Raw genomic sequence first — 19,728 nt, 5'->3', positions numbered from 1 at the left:
CTTGGTGGGGAGAACGTTTTAAAGAGTATCTTTGCACTGCTTTACCTTTTTATGAGCCTGTTTGGGAGTCACACATGGACCTCCCCATAAATGCTAAAAAGGCATTTCTCTACATAAAATTATGATTGATTCTACCCTTCACAGTCAGGAGCCAAGAGAGAAGAGCAATGGATTTCAATAGCTAGAAAGTCCCTACCACAAAGACCTATATAATAAGTTTTATGTAAAGATATAAAGGATATATCTCGAGAAGATCACAATTCTTCTCTGAAACCTAAATTTCTCTTCCTTACAGATTAAACGGTTTCATTAAAATAGCTCTGTACATAATGCTTGCACTTAACTCTCTCAATTTCCAACTGCAACGTACGTTTTCCAACTAAGGTCATTCTTGTTTATCAACCAGCACAGCTATGTTAATGATTACACCATTTAACCTAAGACCATTCTTTGTCTAGTACCAATGCTTGGAAGAACCTTATGACATTTCTGCATTTCAGATCAAGCTTACTCCTGAGGCTCTGACAGCTAGAGTTTGACTCTGTAAATTCTTCAACTGAACACAGATAACAGAGGCTCCAGGCGTTTTTCTCTGGCATTCTTTGTATCCTACGGGTCACCATTACTTGAATCTGCCTTCACTTTTGACTTCCTAAGGTGGTTGCCCTGAGCACAATCCTTGACCCCTGTCTTCCTTAATCCAAGTGACTGAACTTCTGCAGGACTCTTCCCATTGCCACTGTACTCATTGGGGAAAGATCTGTCAATTCACTCCTAATGTCACTTGTTATCTGGGGGGCACAAACATAAAGAATACGATTCTCGTGAGTTTACAATGTTCATGGCTGGTTAAGAGCAGCACTAATTAAAGAAATCTAAAGCTGGGTTCAATGGAACCAGATCTAAAATGAAAAAATAAATAAATAAATAAATAAATAAATAAATAAATAAATAAATAAATAAAACAGATTCCCTAGAGATCTAGAGAATGAAGAAAGGTTTCTCAAGGTCAAGATAAAAGAAACATCAAGAAATGTGATAGGATAGTAGAAATAAAAACTACATCAAGACAGTTAAACCTGCACCAAGATTCTCAGTTGTCTGAACTCATGATTTTATAGCTCTGTTAGGGATAAAGAGAAAAAAATAATGATCGATGTATTTATTTTCGGTCTTTCCTCTCTCAATCACATTCTTTGCTTATAGAGCCAAGTGTATTCATGAAATTCCACCGTTGAATGAAAATCGATAGCTGTTTTAAGTTTTTCAAAAATCGGTCCTTACTCTGCTATATGAAGCCCTTTTCCTACAAGGTAGTGACCTTGTTAAGTAAATTTTGGGCTTTCCATGACCAAAATGGTCTCATTTTGTGACCATTCATAATTTCAGTCTATTATTACTAAGACTCAGTTCTGTGCATCTTAATGTTATAATCTTGCTTTTAAGTAAACAATATTTTTTTTTTTTGAAAAGAAAACTTTCCCATACCTCTTTCTTTCTCCACCAACCTTCCTCCATCCCATCCACTCCCAAGTAAAGACTGAATGGGCAGGTCCTCAAGGGCCTAAAAAAGAGAGAGAGAAAGGAGAGGTTTTCTTCCACCTGGTGTTGAGGTTGGGAGCAATAGGGGAGGCAGAGCTTCCCTGTGTGACATACCAGGACTGTTTTGAACACCCTCTCTGCTCTTCGCTGTTTTTTTAGGAGGGATTATCTTTCTGTGACAGATATATAGATGACATCTCACATCATCCTGACATAGGCTGTGTTTGTGGGTTCTTAAAAGAGCACCCCACCCCCGCCCGTACACACCACACATGTGAAATATGGCTTGGGTTTGACCTTCTTCCACATCCATACTTAACCTCTGCCACTGGTAGGACAGCCTTCTGGGATCCCACAGCAGCATTAGGATCCTGGGGTACATGGATAATAAATAGAATAGGGTGAGGACCCTTTAGATGGTTCATGTGAACCAATTTAAAAACCATCTATTTTCTCTGTAAATGGGTAGAGGTAATGACACATCAAAATTAGATGTTTAGAAGCTCGAAGAGACATGTGTTCATTAGTCTATTTTTTGGTGTCTACTGATTGCTGTTTTAATGCTGCCAATTGTTTCTTCTTACTGAAGATAGAGAATTAAATTCCCATTTGTTGGGCCTCTATATCTTGTTCATGGAATAAGAAAAGCAAACAAAACCATTCTATGGACCCTGTGCTTGTGTGTAGAAAAACACCGAGCCCATTTTAGAACACAGAGGCAGAGAAGATGAGCAGCTGAAGTGCTTTACCCAAAAAGACTCAGGAAAGTGGAAATTTGGCAAAGTGGAAATTTCTGGTAGGAGGTAGGAAAATGATGAGAATCCAGAAACCTGAGGTTTGGCACTCTCACTAGATGCCAAGAATACTGTAGGAGAAGGACAAAGATACCGTGTATGCTTTCTCTGGAGAGGCTGAAAAATCCTGCAGGAGGGAACAAGATAGCGCCCCCAAAACTTCCACAGCCATGTTTGTCTGATAAATGACTTATGCTGGTTGTTTATTAAGGGGGGAAAAATTGGCACGAGGCTAGTGGATTGGAAACAAATATCAACAACAAAAGTTCAAGATAATCACTTTCCCTTGATCAGCATCTACATTGCAGTGCAAACCACCAAAACACACACACGCATGCGCGCACACACACACACACACAAAACACAGAAAATTTTGCAATGGTCATTTCATTGATGTAGAAGCAGAGCCACGGTTATTTTCATTTTATAATCACACAGAGTTGCTAATAAAACCAAGCATGGTTGAACTATCACGTGGTACCCTTAGATTAAGTTATCTCTAAAACAATACTGATAATTACACTGTATGTAGTGAGCCCTTGTGATCCAAAAAGATTCCAAAATCCATTATGAAAAAGTCTACAAGTATATTTTTCATTACCTGATCAGCTATGGTTTCAAAATAGTATTTTACTATATACCTTTACAATCAAATAATAAACTGACAAAGGCAGTATTGCATTGGAAGATAGTACGAAATATAATCTTAATTGTTTTGAATACATCTCTAGTTTGTATATTCGGATAAGAAAGCATCATAAAAATTTTTGTGCAAGGCTTTTTAAACATAAGGTCTTAGTGCCTGTATATTCCTATTTTGCCTTTTTTTTTTTTTTTTTTTTTTTTTTGCTTGTGATGATCTTTAATGCAGTGGAGAAAACTCTCCTCTTGATTCCAGCTGGAGAAGATGGTATCATTATGGAAACTTGATTTCCTATTATTATTGGAATGGTAAGTGCAAATATTGAGGGAATGTTCAATTTTGTTTTGAGACAGACCTCCTTCCCAGCCCTCTGCCATCAGCTTCAAGAAAAATGCTGTTTGAATGAAATGCTTAAGACATGCTATCTATTTCTGAAATTAGCACAAAGGGCGAATTGCAGGATTCATTTAAATCATCTGTTTCACTGCCACAGGAAAAAAGAGAATTCGGTATTATGGCTTTTCTTAAATATGGAAAGTCTACGGATAAGATTGTCAGGCTTTGCTATGTTAAGCCCCACTATCAAATCCGGATAACTCTATATGCAAATGACATGCTTATATGGGATCTTCATCTCTGATCTAATATTTTCATTTTAAAATGAGCTAGCTAGAGGTTCTCTGAATTCATTTTTCCTATCTCTTTATTCTCATTCAAATTATTATGTTAACATTGTTCTATTTATTAGAACACCTTCAGCTAAGGATATTAAAAGGCTTTGACAAGCATGAATTAAATCTCCCTTAAAAAACCAGTTGGCATAAAGCTGAGATAGAACGACAGGTGGGTCAGACAAAGAAAAAACAATGTCAAGGTTAAATTCCCCTGCTCAAGGTCAATCAGAAAGGAAACAGTCAGTGTCTACCCGATATCCAAGAGGTTAACTCTTTGGAAATGAAGGACCCAAATGGTCAAGTGACACTATTCAGACAAATTCCTTGCAAGGCCAAACTTTGAAGCAGAACAAATCGTCTTACACAAAAGAGTTTCTGACAAAGGCAATTTCGCAAGTACATAAAATTGACTCTCTCTTAAGTACAGTTAATGAATGGGCCTCATAAGTGTGTATTTTTAGGATACTTGTTGGCACTGATCACACAAGGCTGAGAGTCCTGAGAGCGACCAGTATGATCTCTCCAGTCTTGGTATATAAGAAATTAGGAAAAAGCTAGAGCAGTCTAAGTTTGCCCAATCCATGGACCTGTCATTTTTCTTAGTATAGTGTGCCAGGTACGTCTCTGACAACAACAACAACAAGAACAACAACAACAACAACAACAAAAGGAGTACATGAGAGCACAATATAGTACACCTCTACAATTTCCTTTGATTAAACATAAAAACTTGTATAATTCAAAGTCACATCAATGCATCCAGGGAGATTCACACATTTGCATTAAGGACTTCCTGTTAAAAATGGAAAGTACATTGCAGCATCATTTATGGATCCCTAAGTGAGAAAGCTTCACTGACTTGAATATTTTTAAATAGACATTAGATATATGAATAATAGAAGAAAAAGTTCATCATGATCTAGAGGCAGCTATGTTCCACAGGAAAATTCCAGCCACCAAAGTGCAAAGACAACATGACTGGCATTTCTTGCCACACTAAATATTGACAATATGCCCTAAGAGCCTACTCGAAATTGTTAGTTGGGATGTCAAATAGAGGGCATACTGACCTTTAGAAGTAGGGCTTCAATGGACAAGAAGGCCGGATGGGGCAAGTGTCAAGCATCAGAATGACTTTAACTTAAGAACAAACTAGCCTTGACCCCAACAAAACCCAGAGTCTAGCCAGAGGCCCATTACAAATATATAATATAAAGATAAATAAATAAATACTATAATTATTTTATGTGTGCCTTTAAGTTTCAGCAGAATGTCTATCCAGAGATAAATAGTTAATAAGTTATGGTTTACTGACATTTGGAATACTCTGAAATATTTAAAAACATTAGACATATCTAAGCTCATGGACAAGATCTATTTTATATTGTAAACCGTAGAACATCATTATGCCACATTCTAATTTACTGAAGGAAACACCTATGCTAAATACAAGTGTATGCTTCTATGAGAAATTAAAATTTACAGATAAATATTCAAGTGTGAACATTACTTGCCACTATAGAGGAAAATGGGATTGAGAAGCCAAGGGAGAGTTTCAGGTTTTATTTTCCTCCATATTCAAAGGTTTCAGAATGAGCCTTCCCACAACGTGCCACCCTGGCATATGGATCACTCTGAACTAAAGTCAAGCGAGGTCCAAAAGACTCAGGGAAAGCTTGTATGCCCCCTTAACTACCTAAAAGAATTGAGACAGAGGCCCTGGTCCTGGAAGAGAATCACTACCAAAGATATCTATAACGAGCATGGACTATGTATGGGGCACGGTGTCTGGGACAAGGCTCAGCTCAGTGGAGCCTGGAGACAAAATTCTTCCCTGTGTCCTATTCTCTGTGCATGGCATGGCCAACATTTGTTTACCAAATAATTGTTCTTCCCATCTTGCTTTAAGTTGTATCCCTCCCCTTTGTAGTCTCAGGCATCTACCCCTTTCTCCTTAGCTCAGGATGGCATGTAAGCCCCAGTGCCTGACGGCCTGTGGGATCTCAGATTCTTAGGGGGTTCCAGGACATGCATAATTAAGTTTGTTGTCCTCTTGTTAATCTGTCTTATACCACTTTACCAGCTGAGGGATCTAGAAGGGTAGAGGAAAAATTCTTCCTCCCTAACAATATATATTATTTTAATGCTTAGAAATTGAGCATCTATTTGACCAATTTTTATGATTTTATTTGATCAATTTTTATATGATTTCAAATCCAGCATAGCATCGTGGTTAAGACTAGAGGCTCTGGAGTCATATTTCCTGTGCTCAAATCCATGTTATATCTAGCTGTATAACCTTGGATAATGTACTCTTTGTGCCTGTTTATCCACAATCAAAGGTCGATAATAATGGCTCAACCTCATAGAGTTATGAGAATTAGACAATTTAGAGTAAGTTCTTTGTTTAGAACCATCCCCAATAGGTAAAAAGAAATTAAATATACTGGCTATTATTATTATATAGGACGATTCTGATAATGACAGTGATAGCAAAGAAAGCATCTGAGAAGAATCTTGTAGGTATAAAGTCAGAAACAAAATTCAAGAGGAGATTTAAGCCATGGCAACATTTAATTTTAAAAGATAGTAAGGCATGGAGCCTGGGTGGCTCAGTCAGTTAAGAGTCCAGCCCTTGATTTCAGCCCAGGTCATGATCTCACAATCGTGGGATTGAGCCCCACATTGGACTCTGTGGTGAGAGCACAGAGCCTGGTTAGAAGTCTCTCTCTTCCTCTCTGTCTTCCCTTCCTCCCATCAAAATAAAGAAAGAAAGATGTTTAAAAAATGATAGTAAAGCAATCAATTTGGTACTCTGAGAAACAAAGTGAATTTTATGAACTTATATAATCAGAATGTCATTAAAGTATTTAAGAAACAAATAGGACCTATAGCACTTTCAGGGTCCAAGATAGCAGCATAGGAAGACCTTGCACTCACTTCCTTCCTCAGACACACAAAATATCCACTACAAATAAAGGAATTCCTCTTGAAAAGCCAGCTGACTCAACAGCTTCTGCATGACAAAGGATGGAGAGACCACAGAGACAGGGGTAGCAGACATGGAGCCAAGGGAATGATTGGAACCCCCACCCCCTACCTGCAGTAGGGAGCGACTCATCACTGAGGTGCCCACATACAGATTCACCTGCCTTTGGGCACGGCAGAATAGTTTAAAGGCAACTAGAGTTAAGGTAAGGAAATCTACTCAGTAACCCTAGAGCAGCTGCCAAATAACAACAGAACTGCAGAAACTTTCCAGAATCAAAGGTGCTGGCAAGCACACTATTTACATCTGCCCTCCACCTTGACAGCACAGACAGGAGCAGGATCCAGGAGGTTCTACCTGGCCTGCTAGGGCTGGACTTAACAGATACAGACAGAATATTAAATCCAAGAACAGTCAAATACACCTTCTCTCAGATTCAAATGGAATATTCTCCAGGATAAATCACATGTTGGGCCACAAAACAATTCTCAATAACTCTAAGAAGACTGAAATTGTATCAAGCATCTTTCCTATGATATGAAACTAGTATTAATTACAAAAAGCAAACTGGACAAAACAGAAATACATGTAGGCTAAGCAACATGCTACTAAAACAACAAATGTATTAACACAGAAATGAAAGAGAAAAATCATACAATACCTTCAGACAAATGAAAGTGGAAATAACATCAGATCACAATCTTTGGGATGCCACAAAAGCAGTTCTACACAGGCCTCACTCAAGAATCAAGAAAAACCTCAAACAATCTAATCCCACAACTCAGGAAACTAGAAAAAGATGAAGAAACAAAGCATAAAATTAGTAGGAAGAAGATAAGATCAGAGCATAAATGAATGAAATAAAGATTTAAAAAGGTAGTAAATATCAATGAGAATAAGAGCTGGTTCTCTGAAAAGATAAACAAAATTTAAAAACTTTTAGCCAGACTCATCAAGAAAAAGACAATCTTTAAGAGAAGACCTAAAGAATCTAGGACAGAGAAGAGGGCAGTGTTTCAGAAGGAATCACAGGCCCAGTGACAGCTGAGCAAGTTTGGAGAAACATTTTCCAGGGATCAGAACGCCATAAACTGAAAGGTCTAGGAGACATTACCCAACTTGCAAGCTAACAAGTAATGTTGCCCTAATTTCATGGACACTGAAAGGAAACACAAGATTCCTGGGTCAGAGACACAAGATGGTTTACTCATCACTGAAATAGTAGTAGCCAGAGAATCAGCCTTTGCACTAGTTCCTCAAGCCCTATTTCCAATAGAATGAAAAAAAAAAAGGAACACCTTCAAAAGCACTGGGGTTAAAGGGGGAATGTGATACTACTCCAAAATAAGCCTCTTCAGCACTTATTACTTTCGACTTCTTTTGAGTATAGTTGACACACAATGTTAGTTTCAGGTGTGCAATTAGTGATTCAGCATCTCTATACCTTATGTTATTTAAGTTGGTTATTTTTGAGAGACAGCAGACATAGGTGCAACTCTCAAAACTGAGTAGAAGTTACCCTTTTGTAAGAGACTTTGGCATTTTTAAGGGAAATTTCCATTGGTAAGGGTGTCTCCCTCTCTGTACCAGGAAGGATGCCTCTTAATCTCTAGGGACTCTCATCAGTGGAGAAGGCAATGACTTAAATCTGCCTAGCAACCTTACCCTGTACTGTGATTTTCCTGGTAATCTCCCTTAACTGGCCTTCCCTTCATCCCCCAACACTTTGTCTATAGCTGGAGATGGTATTTAAGGTGGTGGCTTGGACTATTTCAGGGAATTACTTGGTTTTCCTGGGTATTTCCCATGTATACAAGAGATATACATGTTATTAAACTGTTGCATTTCTCCTGTAATTTGCTTTTAATAACAGGGAGGGTCTCAGCCAAGGACCTAGAAGGGTTGAAGGATTATTATTTTTCCTCCTCCACAGGGTACATCACAGGAGAAGATCCCTGACCTTATAAATTCATACTTTTTTTTTAAATTTTATTTATTTTAAGGGGGGGGGAAGGGGAGAGAGAGAGAGAGAAAAAAAAAAAAAGAGCATGAGTGGAGGAAGGGCAGAGAGAGAGGAGAGAGAGAATCCCAAACAGGCTTCATGCTCAGCATGAACCTGATGTGGGGCTTGATCTCAAGACCATGTGATCATGACCTGAGCTAAAATCAGGAGTCAGACACTCAACCAACTGAGCTACCCAAGCACTCCTAGAACGCATCCTTTTTATAATGGACAGTTACCTGTATAATCTTTGCCCCAGAGGAAGATATTATTTTTATTATAGTCAATAGAAAACAAATGACCCTTTGCTCTGGAGTTAGAAACTATCTTCTACAACTGCACCTTACATAAACATATCTAAAAAGATATTAGAGAAAAAAGGCAGGCAGTGTCTCCACTCATAAGACATGCACAAACTCAAAACACCCATGGAGATTTTTCTCCATACAAAAGTATCAACTCCTGAGAGAACCACCCTTGAGGTCTCTTACATCCATAAGAAAGACAATGACATGGAATGGGTGGGTAGTCAATCCTGGACTATCAGGAGCTGAGGATAGAAGCCATTAGCAAAAGGGAAGGCACAATCTTGTTCATAGGAGTTTCAGCCTACCAGACACAGCAAAGGAGAATTACAACTTGCTGATGATCTCTGAGGACAGCATTTAAATTGATACTGACTTGGGTGCCTAAGTGGCTCAGTCGGTCATGCCCCCAACTTCAGCTCAGGTCATGATCTCACAGTTCGTGAGTTCCAGGCCCGGGTCAGGCTCTGGACTGCTTCATATTCTATGTTTCCCTCTCTCTCTGCCCCTCCCACCCCTGCCATTTGTGCTCTATCTCTTAGAAACAGTAAATTAATAAACTTAAATTAAAAAAATTGATAATGACTTAACCAATCAGATATGGGATTGAAGGTATTCAGTTGGAAGGAAATATAGAGTCGAACCTTGGAACTAAATCAAAGGTATGATTCAGCACGCACGAAGAAAACAACTTATGTTGGTGAACATTTTAATGTTCAGTTCTCAAAGCACTACCTCCTTGTTCCTCTCTCTGGTGATAGAGTAACTTGCAAATGTGCAGCAACACTGTCTTCAACTGAGAGAAATGGTGGTCATTTCATAGGTGACAGAGGAGATATGCAAAGAACTGAATACAATCCATACTCCAAAGACACCTAATATCTCCATTGGCTAACAGAAAAAGTCTTTAATAAAGTCGACCTGGAGTTTCAAACACAGACACAAGACCAACAAAGTTCAGGAATTTAAAAGCAACCTTTCATAACTAGGGAAAGTATCAATTCTCTTTATTACAGCTTTGATACTAGAAGAAATTATTTATTTATTTAATTTTTTTTTTTAACATTTATTCATTTTTGAGAGAGACAGAGTGTGAGTGGGTGAGGGGCAGAGAGTGAGGGAGACACAGAATCTGAAGCTCTGAGCTGTCAGCACAGAGCCTGATATGGGGTTTGAACTCATGGAGTGCGAGATCATGACCTGAGCTGCAGTCAGATGCTTAACTGGCTGAGTCACCCCGGTGCCTTTGTACTAGGAGAATTTAATTGTGAATTTCTCTTAGATTTCTGTCCCTTTCTCCTAACTATACAAATGCAATGGACTTTCATGAATGGTAACAGATACCAGTCTAATACAACATGTCTTGCTGTGACATTTACAAACACACAGCTGTGGTAACAGATAAATCTGGCTCAGTGTCTATTTTCTAAGTGTGTGAAAGGAAATGGAATGTTCCTATTTAATAAAGCTCATATAGTTTTATAAACGTAAACAGTACGATGAAACTGTCCCTGAGAGAAAAAAAAAAAAAGTGATCGTATCACCTGAAATGTCCCTTATATAACCTAACGTTATGTCGTATGAGTGTCTCACACAACATGATCTATAGCTGCTTAGAATCACGTAACACTGAATTGCATTTTCATTAATTCACATATTTGGAAAATGTGAAAGGACTCCAAATATATGTATCACGTTCAAAACTTCTATTAAAAATTCAGATGAAGAATAAAACGATGGGGTTGTTATCAACATAGTCCTAGAAAGACTTGATTATCACAGACGCCTTTGAAAATACAGCTTTAGAGATTTTCAGTGATAAACCACCTCTGAAATACTTTTAAAATCTCCTGAGGATTACACTCAACAGCCAACTAGTCCTTCCATTACACTTTTCATTCTTTCTACACCCCATTTCCATCTTTTCCAATTACACTGTTTCCATGGCACACACAGCTATCTTGACTTAGAAAATGATAAATATAAAGCAAGGAACACATTCATGAGAGGAACGGGGGACACCAGTGAACAACAGCAACACGAAAAAAACACGATCTTTTTGAAAAGTTTGTTTTCAGAATGCAAGTAAAATTCCTCTCTAGGCTCCCCTTAACAGCACAAGCCCTAACGTGCCTGGCTGTTCTCAGCACAGAATGTGAGGACGGGGCAATTTCGCATGGGTCCTTAGACATTTTTGACTGTTATGATTTGAAGGAGAGGTTCCTACTGGCGTCGAGTGGGTAGAGTCTTGGGATGTTGCTAAACATCCCACAATGCTCAGGACAGCCCCCAAACAAAGAATCATCCAGCCCAGAACACCAACAATGCTGAGGTGGCGAAGACCAACCTTAGATGAACGTATCGCCCCAACAGCATTCCACACTCCTTATTCTCTAGGTCTTTCCCTTGAGCAGATTTGTGATTCCCGTGATAGACCTTTTCTTCTAAAGCACCACTTGCTTATGATTCAACTAATTTATGTCAACTATTCTAACTCCTACAGCCTGTTCTTATAGTCACAGGCTGGATTTCTTGACTTATTATCGCCAGTTTATGACAGCGCAAAAGCACTGACCGGCTCTCTACTTCCTAACCATACAACCAGCCTTTGTGGCCTATAGCCATCCGCCTGGTTCTTTCCAGAATATTCTTTGAAAAACAACAAAATCCCAGGCATGGCATCTGTGGCTGCCCATTCTCTGAACCTTAATAGTCCCTTTAGGCTCCTAAGTCACTATTGAAAATCTCTCAGCATGTTAGTTAAACCACTAGTCAAAACTGGTGATATACCTATGGGGGGCAGGGGTCAAGCCACCCTCATCACAAAGTATGCCTCAAGAACTGATATCGTCAAGAATCTAACACTGAGGCCTTCATGTCCAAGGAGTTCAACCAACATTTATTTTGGCAAGAAAGACAACAATTAACCGCTTGGATTTTTCCTGAACTGTTTTTGTTTCTTAGTTTGTTTTTGTTTCTATTTTTTAATTCCGGGACCTGTCTGCATGCTTACACTGGACTGTTAACAGCTGATGTAGAGGTGATGGTGTGAACGTTTGGATGTGCTGAGTGAGCAAATTGCTTTAGGATTTACAGGTTTGTTCCCTAAGCTGTTGGGAATGCTCTCTGCTAAGCTTCCTTCAATGCCCAAGCTCTCCCTGGGACATGAAGAGAGTCACCTTGGCAAAGGTCATCCTAAGCATCCAGCATACAATGACCGAGCAAGGGTACAAGGGCCAGACCCCACATGTGGACACCTCAGATGGGCAACCCAAGCATCAAACCCCTCCCGGGGTACGCTGAGGTTTTGGTATTACTTCCTGCTAGCTCAACTTCTTGCTCTGCATAATCCAGTTTTCTACCCCCACAGGGACATTCCCTCATAAACTTTCTGCAAATGAATCTGTACTTCAGAGTCTCTGGGAAGTGACCTGAAGCCTCAAATCTGTTAGATCACCTTGTTCTTATAATGTACAAGAAAAAGAAAAAACATTTTCTACAAGAATACCTATTATGTATAAAAATAGGTAGTGTTCACGACAGGGAAGATGAAATTGGGAGTTAGACCTTCATTGTTCAATAAAATGCGTTCAACCCAGATGAGGGCTCTCTTTTCCTTCTACATGCTAAGGATTTTAATAGAAGGCTATATTTATTTCACATCCTAACACAGATTCAGTGTACTGATTATTTGTTGAGTACAAATGGGGAAGGGTATAATTTTGCCAACAGTTCTTTCTTCTTTTTTTTCTTTTTGACAGAGCATGGATTGATGGGCCACCAAGCTAATTTATAGGTCCCACTGTGTAAGATAGTTCTCTGATTATCAGGCTGCCTCTGGTGGAAAACTGAAATCACTGTGTATTCAGTAAGTTACTGAATCTTGACACACCAGGTATAAGGGTCAGCCTGCAAAGTGGTGGCTTTTCAGAAGAAAACACAGTCAACGAGGAGTTTAAAGGAACTTGGGCACTGTTAAGCCATCTCTTGATAGATTACCTGAAGTGGCCCATGTTCAATATTAGAGCTGGGCTGCATTGACAGTAGAAGATGGGATAAATCAATTCATTTGGCAGTGCTATGAAAAAATCAATACAAAAAAGGAAGAAAAATTGGGCTTTTAAGAAAGTTTCAGAGGTACCCTCTGATTTTAGGTAAAATAACCTCAATATTCTGAGGGCTCCAACATTAGGGATAGAATTAGCCAGTTTTAAATAATGGAGGGCCTCCCCCCTCCACACACAGTGCCCTTCCCTTATCATTTCTTAATTTGATGCTTACTAGAAATTAGCATAAAACCCCAAACACTATTCTTCAAACTGTTACTTGCACAAATGTGTAAATCACAAGGGATGGGGAGCAGGCAAGGGGAGAAGAGCACTGTTCAGTTTTCAATGCCTTTATTATGAGACTTACAAGCTGCTGGTTAATTCCAAACAGAGAAAATAGAATTAAGGGTAATCTGAACTCCTACTGTCTTCAGTGTTTGCATAAATCCACCCTGCACAGTACCAGGCACTTATGAGGTGCTCCATAAATGTGCATTAAGGGAAAGAATCTACTAGGTCCGCAACCATAATTCAAAGAATGAATAACACTTACCATCCAGCATAAAGCCAACTCCCTTTTGCTGACGGATCCACCAGCCAGGGCAGGTATATCACAAAACATGAGCCCGTCTAGCTATTTCAGCGGCCTTGCTCCAGCTCTGCTGGAAAGGGTGAAAAGGTGGGAGACGGGGTGGGGACAGGAAAGCAGGGGCAGCTGACACTAATTCTCCCCATTCTTTCACCACCTCTGGGAAAACAGGTGAAATTAGAGAAGTCACCTGCTGATGCAGGTTTCAACTGTGTCCTTTACAAAGGGCTCTGACCATCACTCTGCGTGCCTGCCTACTCTTGAAACTCAATCAGCCCTTCGATGGGTTCCCAAGACCCTGTCACAGGTGCCTGTCATTATCAATACCCTTCCCCTCTGATTTCACTGTCTTTGCACATACGCCGTCATTGGCCTCACATTCCTGCCTTCTCCTCTATCAAAGGAGGGTAACTGTGTTTGAGACATTCTCCTCAAAAGTCATGCATCCCCCTCGGGAACTCTTTACACCACATCTACACAGATTGTTCTCTCACAAAAACATGGTGTTACCATCCCCACATTCTTTCCAAGGACGTAATTAAACTCTTTGCTTTAATGACCGTGGGAGTAAAGAAAGATGTTCCAAGGTATCATTGCTGGCTTTATTTCTAACAAGGTATCCTAGCTCTGAGGGGCATACGTGTTTACCTATGTTTGCAAAGCTTTTCCTGTCTACGCTACCGGGTCCAGAAATACCTGTTGTATAACGGAGGTGCTGTTACTGTGCACAACTGTTCAATTCCATTCTCCTTAGACCAAAATCACTGACTTTTTATCTGCAAATATGCCCTCTTTCCTCAGCCTTTGACTATGTCAAAATTTACTTTCAGGGTTAAGGAATTTGGCCAACATTCCCTTTATGAAAAATGTCTCTTTTTCTCATTTGCTCCTTTTTAGTCTTTCAGGTTTGTATGCTCGGCCCTCCTGCCCTATCATATATGGGATATCAGACAAAGAAATTCAGACCATGTTAATGCATTAGAGCTAAGTCCTCAACACCTTGCACTAAAATACTTATCTCCACAAACACCTGTGCTCTATTTTAGTTTAGTGTATTATTAAAGTCCAAAGCTAGCAAATGAACATAATTGTGTGAAAAAAAACTTGCAGGAGAAAAAGTCTCACTTTTGATCTCTACTTGCGTTACTTAGATAAACACCCCAGCCCTCACCCATTCTCCCAAACCATGTATTTATTCACTTTTCTTTTGGATCAGGCCAACCCAGTGAAGTATCCTGACATTTGATTTCAGAACTAATGCATGAGGTTTTGTGGTCTGCAACCTTAAATTATTTCCAGACTTTGTGAGTGACTGTTCTTTACAAATGCACATTAAGGGCAAATAGAGTTTTCCAGAGCAAGCATTACTTGTCCAAGCATGATTCTTCAAGTTTTTTGTGTGTACCTCATATAAAATGCCTATTTTGAAAGAGTTTTGAGGACAAACTTTAAGATAGAATACATGAAAGGGAACTATCACATTTATTACTATAAACAAGTAAAAAATTAATAACAAACTGTGAGACACTGAATTCTGGGTAGAAACAGAGACAACCCAAACTATGGATCAAGTTTGATTCTCATAGTAGGATGATGCATTGTCCCAGTTTTCCTGGGATTGTTCCTATTTTAAAGCTGAAAATCCCACATCCTGGGAACCCCTCAGTTCTAGGAAAACCTCAGTCCTAGACCACTGATCACTTTATTTCCAGATGAGCTTACAGACACCACCAACAATTTATAGCATGGGTTCTTAACCACCTATCGTGAGCGCAACAGAAGAAAATCGTCAATATGGACAAAACAGACCAACAATTTGAGACCTAGTGTAATAAAATACATTGTATATTTTTGATGGGGTTCAGGGCAGGCTGCCCCAGAATGTGCCACTTTGGTATGTGCATTAACTGAGCTGAAGTCAGTCTAACAGACTCAAGAAAGGAGAGCTTTCTACCTCCCCCTTACCTGCCTAAAAGAATTGGGATAGGGTCCCGTACCGGGAAGACAGCTGTTACCAGAGATAAATTTTTGTATCAGAAACACTTATCTGCATGCATGGCAAACATGTGTTTGCCAAACATTTGCTCTTTCCATTTTCCGGTGAACTGTCTTCCTTCACTCTGAAGTCCCAAACCCTGAGCACCTTCTTAGCTCAAGATGGCATATACACCTCAACTTCCTGTCTTTGAGTCTTGTATCTTTGGGATTCCCATACAAATGAAGTTAAATTGTGTTACTCCTGTTAATGTGTCTAATGCCAATTTAATTGTTAGATCAGTCAAAGAAGCTAGAAGATAAGAAAGAAAAGAATTTCCTCCCCTACAGTGTGGTTATTCAGAAATACTTATAGAATCCAAGATATCAGCCCTCTAGTTGGAAATCATTGATGTTGTAACATATGCTTATAAGTGGATACTGTTTAATCAGTATAAATATACAGAGAGAAGGAGAGACAGAGAGCAAGTGAGCCAACAAGAGAGCATGCCAGGAAAAAGGCAAAAAGAAAGAATTTAAAAATTCACAAATTGAAGCAGTTATAGCTCTAAACAGTTACGTGAACACAAACTGAATTTGCCATTTGGGACAGCTCTGAGACTAACCCTGATTTTAAATTAGGAACAGTCAGCATTTAGTTTCAAAAATGAGACCTGTGTAACATGCAGGCTAAATGAAAAATTTTAATCCTAAATTCAATCTTGGAAATGAAATGCCTTAAACATTTCTGAATATAATGCAACTATAGCCTATTAGCTAAGGTCTGCTCAACAATTTCCAGAATGGAATTCTCTTTGAAGAAAGGATGTGACATGTTTATGGTGCCAAGTGAAGAGAGGAAAATGTACCACCCCTCCACATACCTCTTTAGCATATTGATTATTTTAAGTTGGTTATTTTTAAGAAACAGCAGACACAGGTGAAGCTCTGAAAACTCAGTAGGAGTTACTTTTCCAGGGGTGCCTGGGTGGCTCAGTGAGTTAAGGACCCGTCTTCAGCTCAGGTCATTATCTCATGGTTCGTGGGTTCAAGCCTGGCACCAGGCTTCCTGCCATCAGCACTGAGCCCGCTTCTGATCCTCTGTCCTCCTCTCTCTGCCCCTCCCCCACTTGCTTGCCTGCTCTTTCTCTCTCAAAAATAAACAAACATTAAAAAAAAAAAAGTTACTTGCCTTAGAGACACTGACATTGATAAGGAAAATCTCTATTTGTAAGGGAGTCTCCCTCTCTGTACCAGGCAGAGAAGGATGCCTCCAAATCTCTAGAAACTCATCAGGGATACATTTGGACTAAAATTGGCATAACAACCTTACCTTTGTTTCCTGCAGTTTTCTGATAATCTTCTATAAGTGGCCTTCTTCCCTGCCTCCCTCGCCCCCCAACATCTTTTCTTTTTTAACTATAGATGTTTTTTAAGTTGGTGGCTCAGACCATTTCTGAGAGTCTTCCTGGGTATCTCCCAAGTATACAGGAATTATACATATTAAACTTCTGTTTTTTCTCCTGTTAATCTGCTTTTCATTACAGGGAGGTCTCAGCCAAAAACCTAGGTCATGAGCTAGACACCAAGACCTGACCTTTACTATCCACCTGCGTGTACTCACTGATCTTTGTCCCCTATTTTTCCTTAATCTCTTCTTTTCAGCTTCTCTCTTACCTCAGGCAAATGGAAAGCAAAACCTCCCCTCTAGCAATAACGGCTGCTCTATAAGACCTCCGGCCGGCTGAGATCGCCCAAATCAGTTTGAGCAAAAGCCCAACTCATACCTGTGCAGAAGAACCATGGAGTAACCTTTAGGATGATGGACAGCTACCTTTACCTCATTATAATACTAGAATCTCCACCCAAGGAGGAGCACAAGGCTCATTTACATAACATACTATGTGTGTGTAGGCATGTTTCCATAAGGTGCATACAGGACTTTATGCCTGCCTCTATATATGAAGACAAGGATCTCCTTCTGAAACAGTCATGCTAACCCTAAAGAAAAGGAACCCATCCACCCTTGCTAGGGGAGTCATGGCTTTGGAGGTTATTCCCTGTGATCTCCTTATTTGCTGCAAATAAATGTGACTTTGTGAACAACTCAACCTGGTGTAGTCTCTCACTGGAACTCACCAAGGAGCAACCTCATGTTAGGTCAGTTATACCAAAAAGGGTAGAGGAAAAATAAGTTTTCCTCCTTCACATAAGCACAGAGTGGGGCGTTAAGGATATGCCCCCAAAGACCCTGTAACTGGAAGTGATGGAATATCTTTCAGTTTCAATAGGATTTGAAAGAAGGTTATGCCCCATATTTAATAAGCATTTTGGGTGAATGTCTATGGAAAGTTACTCATGAGCTACTTCAAACTAACATAGATATCAATTAATGAAGAACTATTCTAGCTACTTAACATTGCCCATCAACCCTTCTAATGTTTCCCTAGTTTGCGCTCCTGACTATGTCTGAGTATTTTATATATTTCTCAATTTTGTCAAACTTCCTACCAATCCCCGCCATTACAGAATAATTTTGCTGTGTTTTTCACAGGCAGTGCAGATGCATTCTGTAACTTTTCAACCACTCAGTTAACAAAGCTTTCTACACACACACCCTTGCTCATTCTCTCTTGTGACAATAAAGGCTACTTATTTCTAAGACACACTGCTCAGCAATATTTGGGAGAGTAGTCACCTCCCAACCCCCAGGGAATGCACACTACTCATTTTCCCCTCTCATACTCTACTCTCTCTGGCCATTAGCATTTTACATCTTTCCGGTTAACCTCACTTATAAAAAACAAAAGCAAACCAACAACAACAACAACAAAACTTTAATTTCAAAGATGTTCCAGTAATGATCCAAGCCTACCATTCATTTTGCTTCTACAAAGCAAATGACTTAAAAAGGGGGGAGCCCATATAAATATGAAAAATTTAGATACTAGACTATGCTTTCTGTATCTGTTAAGTTGGAAATCAGTAACAAAAAGAAAACAAAACAGTAACAGTAACAAAAAAAACAAAAACAAAAACAAAAATCCATTTGAAGATTTGGAAGCATACTTCTAATTTTTTTTTAAGGTTTATTCATTTTGCAGAGACAGAGAGACAGGGCATGAGCGGGGGAGGGGCAGAGAGAGAGGGAGACACAGAATCTGAAACAGGCTCCAGGCTCTGAGCTGTCCTCACAGAATCCAACACGGCCCCAAACTCACGGACCTTGAGATCATGACCTGAGCCAAAGTAGGACAATTAACTGACTGAGTCACCCAGGTGCCCCAGAAGCATACTTCTAAACAGCCATGGTCACACATGTATGTGTAAATAAATAAATAAACAAACAAACAAATTTTAATGAAAATTGAACATGTTTTGAGACAAAATAAAATAGTATAGGTAAAAACTTGTAAGATGCAGATAAAGCTTTTCTTTGGGGGATATTTATAGTCTGATAGGTATTTTGAACAAAATACTGGCTTAGAACAGGGAGCAAAGAGTAGATTTGAAGTAATTCAAAAAGAATTAAAATTTTAAAAATTCTTTAAAAAAGAAAAAGGGACTATGAGAAAAATAAAGATAAGGGCAAAAATGGACTAAAGTAAAAAGAATATATGAAAATAGATGAGGAAAACAGAAACTGATTCTTTAGAAAAAGCTATAAAATACAAAATAATGTGATAAAACTGATAAATAAAATAAAAAAAGAAAGGAGGTACAATTAAACAAAGGGAAGAATTCAAAGGTGAGCATGCTTACATAATTCAGCAAAAGACACAAAAGTTACTAAGGTTGATACCCTCATCAATTTCATACCAATTAATTTGAAAATCTGGTTGAGGGGCGCCTGGATGGTTTAGTTGGTTAAGCGGCTGACTTCAGCCCAAGTCATGATGTCACAGCTTGTGAGTTCGAGCCCCACGTCGGGCTCTGTGCTGACAGCTCAGAGCCTGGAACCTGCTTGGGATTCTGTGTCTCCCTTGCACTCTGCCCCTCTCCCACTTGCACTCTGTCTCTGTCTCTCAAAAATAAATAAACATTTAAAAAAATCTGGTTGAAAATAACTATTTATAAAGATACAATTTCCCAATACTGAACCATTTCTGCAATTTAACCTAGAATAAATGAATACAGTGAATCAGTAGACAAAATCTATTGAATATC

Source organism: Panthera onca, chromosome A1 (genome assembly GCF_046562875.1).
Source record: "Panthera onca isolate mPanOnc1 chromosome A1, mPanOnc1 haplotype 2, whole genome shotgun sequence".
In the NCBI taxonomy this organism is placed as follows: domain Eukaryota; kingdom Metazoa; phylum Chordata; class Mammalia; order Carnivora; family Felidae; genus Panthera; species Panthera onca.
Note: the sequence above shows the minus strand (reverse complement) of the source record.